The sequence below is a fragment of the Colias eurytheme genome, chromosome 32 (assembly GCF_061535395.1).
Source record: "Colias eurytheme isolate Ceu_HAF_F1 chromosome 32, ilColEury1 Martin Lab GWU primary, whole genome shotgun sequence".
Classification (NCBI taxonomy): domain Eukaryota; kingdom Metazoa; phylum Arthropoda; class Insecta; order Lepidoptera; family Pieridae; genus Colias; species Colias eurytheme.
The window spans coordinates 737,187-746,904 of NC_143011.1; positions in this window are offsets into that span (position 1 = coordinate 737,187).

Genomic DNA, 9,718 nt, shown 5'->3' on the forward strand with positions numbered 1-9,718 from the left:
TTCGCAATTCAAAAATAATTATTATTATTGATTTTATGAAACTAAATTTTGATATAATATGTAAATAATCTATGAAGATAGCTGTTTTATTATTGAAATAATTAAAGTTTTGATTAGATAAATTGCCTATCATCTACTACACAAGACAATGTTTAGTACTTGCCATAGAAACACATAGAAATGAACTACTAAAATCATTATTCACATGTTCGATTCAATAAACAGTGTATGAAGAACTTAACAAATTAATCATTGCAAACCGACAGATGGAACTGATATAAATAACTATATTTTTATCTTTTTATAATAAACTTAGGTATAACTTCCTAACACCTAATTCAGTAGGTACATAAATTAAATAAAAACCGGCCAAGTGCGAGTCGGGCTCGCGCACAAAGGGTTCCGTAGCAGCAAATATAATAAATTACAGTTAAATCAACCTATCTCAAAAACTATAAGAGATACTTTGATCAAACCAAAAATCGTTGAAAGAGTTAATTAGCATGCATCACCTCTATTTTTTTTAGAATTTTATACCCCGTAGTTATAAAAATAGAGGGGGGGGGACATACTTTTTACGACTTTGAGAGCTGATATCTCAAAAACCGTTCACTTTAAGAAAAATGTTTTTTAGAAAACTTTATATCATTTTAAAAGACCTTTCCATTGATACCCCACACGGGTATGTACATCGAAAAAAAAAATTTCATCCCTCAGTTACATGTATGGGGGGCCCCACCCCCAATTCTTTTTTTTACTATTTAGTGTCATATTTTTGTAGCGGTTCATACAACACATATTCCCATCAAATTTCATCACTGTAGTACTTATAGTTTCCGAGTAAATCGGCTGTGACAGACGGACAGACGGACAGACGGACAGACGGACATGACGAAACTATAAGGGTTCCGTTTTTGCCATTTTGGCTACGGAACCCTAAAAAGGCACTACGAGGATTATAAAATGATAGAATTAAAAAAAAAACACTGATGAATGATATTGACAAATGAAAATTTTAAGATTTTAACTAAGTAATATTATTGGTCCTAACTACTATTTAAATTATTGGCTTGCAGCTAAATTACTAAAATACCTAAGGGACTAGAAATATTGAGAAAACAACTTCAATTAAAAATCAACAAAGTCAATTTAATGTATCTAGATAAGAAAAAATAACGATAACAAACTATTATTTCGAGGTTTTACATAACGAACTACCTACCTACTTAACATTTAATTTTAATATCAGCTACACTCCACAGGAGTACTTGTTTATATAATTCAGTTTTTTGTTAGTTTTTAAACAAGACAAGAGGTAATCATTATTTGTAGGTATATGAATATGTTCAATGAAATTAAAACACATTATTTAGGTATCTTATTTTGTATTGTATCTTTTAAAAACACGTTTTGCCAAGATCATTTTTTCATTAAATAATTTCAATCTTCTATTTTCATTATTGCTTCTGTTAAAAACAATCGCTTTCTATACTATCGAAGTCGTTCAAAACTGAAAGAGAAATTAGTGATATTTAAATTTTGTATTATAATGTTTAATATATGTATTTAAAGACAAGTAATTTATCGGCTGGGATCTTAGAGACTAGGCTGCTCGAAAACTGAGCATTGATTTATTTATTTTTTCTTATATTTCGCTTTTTTATACTTTTAATTAAATAAGAAAAATAGGGTAGTACATAGTACATATTATATGATTAATGAATATCGATCAAATTATGAAGTATGGTGGTGTAAGATTTTTAAACATTATTTTTTCAATTATTATTCTTCAATATATCATAATAACAATATTAAAGATTGATGTAACACAGTATAAATATACAGGTATTACATATATTTAACTTAAATGTGTCAGTTTGTTATTTTCTTTTTAGTTGGTACAACTATAAGTATATGTACATACAACAAAAATACACAAATTACATTGCCAATTACATTCTGTTGTTGAAACATGTATAATTGTATAATGATTATAATAGAAATAAAACCGGCCAAGTGCGAGTCGGGCTCGCGCACAAAGGGTTCCGTAGCAGCAAATATAATAAATTACAGTTAAATCAACCTATCTCAAAAACTATAAGAGATACTTTGATCAAACCAAAAATCGTTGAAAGAGTTAATTAGCATGCATCACCTCTATTTTTTTTAGAATTTTATACCCCGTAGTTATAAAAATAGAGGGGGGGGGACATACTTTTTACGACTTTGAGAGCTGATATCTCAAAAACCGTTCACTTTAAGAAAAATGTTTTTTAGAAAACTTTATATCATTTTAAAAGACCTTTCCATTGATACCCCACACGGGTATGTACATCGAAAAAAAAAATTTCATCCCTCAGTTACATGTATGGGGGGCCCCACCCCCAATTCTTTTTTTTACTATTTAGTGTCATATTTTTGTAGCGGTTCATACAACACATATTCCCATCAAATTTCATCACTGTAGTACTTATAGTTTCCGAGTAAATCGGCTGTGACAGACGGACAGACGGACAGACGGACAGACGGACATGACGAAACTATAAGGGTTCCGTTTTTGCCATTTTGGCTACGGAACCCTAAAAAGGCACTACGAGGATTATAAAATGATAGAATTAAAAAAAAAACACTGATGAATGATATTGACAAATGAAAATTTTAAGATTTTAACTAAGTAATATTATTGGTCCTAACTACTATTTAAATTATTGGCTTGCAGCTAAATTACTAAAATACCTAAGGGACTAGAAATATTGAGAAAACAACTTCAATTAAAAATCAACAAAGTCAATTTAATGTATCTAGATAAGAAAAAATAACGATAACAAACTATTATTTCGAGGTTTTACATAACGAACTACCTACCTACTTAACATTTAATTTTAATATCAGCTACACTCCACAGGAGTACTTGTTTATATAATTCAGTTTTTTGTTAGTTTTTAAACAAGACAAGAGGTAATCATTATTTGTAGGTATATGAATATGTTCAATGAAATTAAAACACATTATTTAGGTATCTTATTTTGTATTGTATCTTTTAAAAACACGTTTTGCCAAGATCATTTTTTCATTAAATAATTTCAATCTTCTATTTTCATTATTGCTTCTGTTAAAAACAATCGCTTTCTATACTATCGAAGTCGTTCAAAACTGAAAGAGAAATTAGTGATATTTAAATTTTGTATTATAATGTTTAATATATGTATTTAAAGACAAGTAATTTATCGGCTGGGATCTTAGAGACTAGGCTGCTCGAAAACTGAGCATTGATTTATTTATTTTTTCTTATATTTCGCTTTTTTATACTTTTAATTAAATAAGAAAAATAGGGTAGTACATAGTACATATTATATGATTAATGAATATCGATCAAATTATGAAGTATGGTGGTGTAAGATTTTTAAACATTATTTTTTCAATTATTATTCTTCAATATATCATAATAACAATATTAAAGATTGATGTAACACAGTATAAATATACAGGTATTACATATATTTAACTTAAATGTGTCAGTTTGTTATTTTCTTTTTAGTTGGTACAACTATAAGTATATGTACATACAACAAAAATACACAAATTACATTGCCAATTACATTCTGTTGTTGAAACATGTATAATTGTATAATGATTATAATAGAAATAAAACCGGCCAAGTGCGAGTCGGGCTCGCGCACAAAGGGTTCCGTAGCAGCAAATATAATAAATTACAGTTAAATCAACCTATCTCAAAAACTATAAGAGATACTTTGATCAAACCAAAAATCGTTGAAAGAGTTAATTAGCATGCATCACCTCTATTTTTTTTAGAATTTTATACCCCGTAGTTATAAAAATAGAGGGGGGGGGACATACTTTTTACGACTTTGAGAGCTGATATCTCAAAAACCGTTCACTTTAAGAAAAATGTTTTTTAGAAAACTTTATATCATTTTAAAAGACCTTTCCATTGATACCCCACACGGGTATGTACATCGAAAAAAAAAATTTCATCCCTCAGTTACATGTATGGGGGGCCCCACCCCCAATTCTTTTTTTTACTATTTAGTGTCATATTTTTGTAGCGGTTCATACAACACATATTCCCATCAAATTTCATCACTGTAGTACTTATAGTTTCCGAGTAAATCGGCTGTGACAGACGGACAGACGGACAGACGGACAGACGGACATGACGAAACTATAAGGGTTCCGTTTTTGCCATTTTGGCTACGGAACCCTAAAAACGTACAATTTCGGTGTATTTTTTTTACATCAATGATCTCTTAGCGTTTTTTGTCATAATATACCCTATATATACATGTATATATATATATATATATATATATTTTATGATTATGAAACGATGAAATGCGATTGTTTGTTTAATTGAGTAAGTGTTGTCTTGGACTTTTTTTTCTGACAAAATAAAAATTAGAAATTATATTGCTATAGTCCAAGAGCTGATGATAGCTAGAATAATTATAGATAAAAAAAACAACATCGTTTGTTAAAACTCTTAGAGCACACGGAAGCTCGCGGGCTGCTTGCAGCCCGCGCACAACGCACCAGCTAGTTATAATATATAAAGCTACACTACCACTCACTGACTCACTCACTGACATCGCTTTTCTCGGAAACTACGTGGAAAGTTGGGGGGATTTCGACGTGATCGTGTAGAGGTGCTCCGATCGACCAGAGGAAAAATATAGCGATCTCGATCACCTTCGAAAACCGAGTGGACCCCTGGAGGTGCGCGAAAACGGTGATACCTGGAGGGGGGGTGTCTGAACAAAAAATGCTCGGAACTGGTGGCGATTACCAGGGGAGGTGGAAAAATGGGGATTTTCGCGAAAACAAGATGGCCGCCGTACTTTGCCAAAATCGCCGTTTATGAATCCTTACGTCTCAAATTTGGCACACGTGCTCAGTTCGAGCCGGCGAATCGATCGGTGCCCAGTTCGAGTGGCTCCGGGCCCCCGTTTCCGACTTTCATACAATGGAAAATCCAACGGCCCGCGGAAACGGTGCGAGTTGGGTGGGGGGTCCCGGAACTAAAAATGATCACCACCCTGGGACGCTACCAGGGAGCCATAGTGGGTCGCCCGATTTTGAAATTTTTCCATTTTTGGCGCAAACATAAAAAGGTGCCTATAGCCGAGGTGGTGCAATGGAAAAACACACCAATGACGCATTCATACTCGCCCAGCTCCCAGGATATCCAGAAAAATATGAAACCCTGAACTTTCTCAAAGCCCGCGAAGACGGTCAACGGCCCGCGCAAACGGTAGCAGCAACATCTGGGGTGCTCGAACTAAACTTGGAGTAGACCTCGAGCAATTACCACAGATAGTGAAAAAAATTCAAAATGGCGGAAAAAATGGCCGCCGCCATACAAATGCTAAAATGGCCATCGCTGGTCCGATCGCGCTGAAACTTGGCACAGGGGCTTTAATCGAGCCGCACATTAAGTTGGCATACTCATCATCAAGTTTCCATCGCTGGTTTCCGAGTTTCATACAACGCGAAATTCGACGGCTCTCCGAAACGGCGCCAGATAGCCGGGGGGTGTAGAACTAAAAAATGATCAGGAAGATGGGGCGCTACCAGGGCAATGGAGAAATTTCAAATTGGACGCAATTTTTTTTTCAAAAATGGCCAATTTTTCAAAGCAAGATGGTGGCGCCGGTTACTTTACGATCGGTCTGAAAATTGACTTCTATGCTCTAATCGGCCAGATTTACAAAACTGCATACTCAGAATTTCTCTCCGACCCCCGGTTTCCATTTTCCATACATCACGAAATTCAATGGTTCTCTGAACTGGTGGCAGGTAGGTCAGGGTCGCCGAAGTAAAAAATGCTTCAAAACCTGGTCCGCTTCCAGGCACATAAAAATTTTTGGTAAAAAGCGAATTTTTTTTTTCGAAAATTTTGTATGGACATTTCCATAGTAGGAAGGGATATTGAATAGCAACGGCAAAAGACGGCGCCGCGGGCTGCTTACTGCCTGCGCACCGCGCAACCTCAAAGGTGAACAGCCTCCCGAAGTAGAAAATATTTGAATAAGTAATTTATAAGCAGTTTCAACTGACTGGGGAATCGCTGTTAGCAGATACTTAATAACAAATGGATAGGGAATTGTAATACATTTTCAAATGACTGAAGATTACTGCCCTGGGACGAGCCGCGGGCTGCTTGCTGCCCGCGCACCACGCAACTTTGGTGGAAGATGGCCTCCCGGAGAAGAAAAAAAACTATAATAGGGAATTTATAAGCATTTCGGACTGACTGTGGAATCGCTTTTAGCAGATAGTAACAAAATATGGACAGGAAATTCTAATGCATTTTCAAATGACTGAAGATTTGTAGATAGGTATCTATTTATCTGTCTTTAATCCTCACGTTTATGGGACCATACTTCATAAGCTTTTATTATATGAATTTTAAAATAAAATTAGAGAAAAAGACGCCAATAAGTAGTTAGATTAGACAAAGGCTATTCAAATTCAATACGATACAGACACAATTCCAAATTTTGAACCAATTCGACCTTGGGAAGTTATTAACCGACTTCCTAAAAAAATTAGCCAATTAGGTAATTTCTTAGTTAATTTTTGATGATGATGATATCAATATAGACCTGCCTACCTAAATTGTTACTTACATCAAAAGTTTTAATGAAACTTGAAAACACTTGAATGTGATTTGTGAATAATTATAGGTATATATTTTTGTAATAGCTCTCCGCGCGCCAGCGTAGTTGAAGAATCCGCATAGTTGCGAATAATAATATATGTAATAATATAGGTAACGAACCGAGATGAGTAATTTCTATTGATGTTATTAAAACAAATGGTAAAAAATCGAGGTTAAACAACCATATTTTTATACAGATTCTCTACGGACGGTTCTCACACAACACTAAGGTTTCCGTATAAGTATGAAACTTCAATTTAAGAACTTGTCAAGATTGCTAATCTACGGTTTTTATTATTTTTGTTGTTGCAGCGACATCGACATCATGATCTCTGAAATTTTCAAATGTAGGTATCAAGGTTCATGAGATACAGCCTGGTGGCAGATGGACAAACAGTCAGCCAGTCAGTAATAGGGTCCCCTTTTTACCCTTTGGGTACAGATTCTTAAGAACAGAACATTTTTATTTTTAACTAGCGGTCCGCCCCGGCTTCGCCCGTGGTACATAATATTTACGTTTCTACATAAGAACCATCCTCGTACTTCAAGGAATATAATAAAAAAAGAATTATCGAAATCGGTTCAGCCGTTCTCGAGTTATGCGCTTACCAACACATTTTGCGATTCATTTTTATATATAAGATATAAGAATATAAATTTTAATCATTAATATTCAAGATCTGTAGAATAAGTGTGGAACCTATACTATCTCATTAAACATGTATAGTAATAAGTATATTTATCTATTAATAATTATTTATACTGATTTTTTATTTCATTTAGCTTTCACCAATGTAATTGTGAATAAAATGTACCCACCCACCCTAAATTTTAATGTTAATTAATAATCAACAAGCATTCAATGAGAATTTTATAAATCAATACAGTTTACCTACTTTAACATACATGCTATATGCAAAGTTATAAAGTTATCTAACATTAAAATAAAGGTATTTTAAAAAATTATATGAAAGCAATTTAAATTATTTGTTTCTACTTTATGTTATGAATATTATTACTAAGAGACACTAGATTAATAAGAAAATAAAACACATTAAAAAGTTTTCATTATAATATATTTACACTGAAAACATAATATCCAAACCATATGATAACTATTTATTTAATTTAATTATAAACATGACTTGGTATAGGTATAGGTACTATGTTTAAATTAATATTTTAATGATACAGTAACTTTTATTTCATATTTTTGTCAAGACTTCTGCAGGGATCCCGAGTTACATTGTTCTTGAACGATATTTTTTGGATAGTAATATTAAATTTATGATGTTTGGTGAATTAAAATTGATAAAGAGTATGGCCAAATTATTATACTCGGTTCATTTTTTTTATAGCAAACAATGTTGTTTTAAAATGTAGACGGCTTTCACTTATTAGGTATATTCTGTATATTATAGTAAGAAGTATAAAATGTACAGTAACAATAGCTATCAAGTTTTCAGAGATATCATGGTTATTCAAATTGAAATTTATACACTTTATTACTATTTTTCATCTATAATATAATACCATCAATGCGGGTCAATCAGTCTGAGTTATTCAATATTAATAATACTAATAACTTTCTGGAATCTTCAATAAATGTAAAATGTGAGCATCTGCAAATCATAAACCATTTCCTTTATGTTTGGTAAATTCAAATTTGGTTTTTCTTTATTTTCATACTCTGATCTTATTAGATTTCACTTGTTTAACGCATTTTAGTCTTCTTTCATCACAAAATGTATATTTTTATTCATTGTTAATCGTTGTTTTATTTTGATTACTTATTGGAATCAAACGTTATAGTATCGTCACTTATTAGAATTAAAAATTTTATTAATATAATGAGTAGATCAATGACATGAAAACTTCTTATCCACTTATCTTCTTACTTTTAGAGTGATAAATTGGCAAAACATATTTTTGTTATGCATAAAAAACACATTATATTATTTAACAATTATACACACAAGAAGCCGTTTTCTTATTTGTTTTCGGAAAGCTGTTTGTTGACATAAAATTAATATTCATTTGTGATTTGACGTTACAATGATCATTTACATTTTGACATTGACAATAATAATTATTAAATTAACAATTGAGAGACTTTTATTAGTTAAATCTTTAAAAGAAATATAATGACATAAAAAAAACCGATTTAATAAAATCAAAAATTACGAGCATATATAACTTTTTCCAAGTTCATTAAAATTAAATACATTGCTAATTTGACCAAAAAATATATAATGTTGGCAGCATTGGATAGGTTTTTCTCAAATCATATTAAACTTGAATAAAAATAATTGTTAAGCAATTTAATCAAGACGATACATTTTTTGTCTACTTTAGAATAATTTAATAAATATTATTGTTGTGTTTAATAATTTTGAAAATATTGATTTCTTGATTATGTTTTTAAAAAGCATTAATTGACTTTAATATTTATTCTAGGTATTCATAGACACAGTCTTCTATAATGCTACGGCCACACTACCTTACCGTCTACCGTGCTGTTACCGCAATAATTATGGCATTATATTACCATCTAAATTACTGCATGAACTGATGTGGTTACACTAGAGTTTACCTAGATATGTCGGTAATAATTGGCATTAACCGCAGCAAAAAAAAAATAGTTAATAATTAATATGTTTTCTGTAATAATTCATCAAGGATTATTTCTTTTTCAAAAGGATTTTTTCTTTGTCAAATCATATATTGTACTTGGAAATGATAAATTTTGTTTGATCCGACGCCACACATCATTGTTTACATTGCGATTTTTATAGTTCTTCTGTCGGGTATTCCAAAGAGAAGAATTCCAAAAATTAGCGCCATCGAGTGCTTTTTCATTTGACCACTCCATGTCGGTCGATACATGCGTCACCGGTAAGCTCATATTGCAATCTGGAGTCTGGACAAACGGTAGTGTGGCCGTATACGCAATAATTACCGCGGTAATCTTCTTTGATGTGCGAAAGAATACCGCCGCCGGAGCTATTGCCTACCGCCATTTGTCATATTGATTGGCAT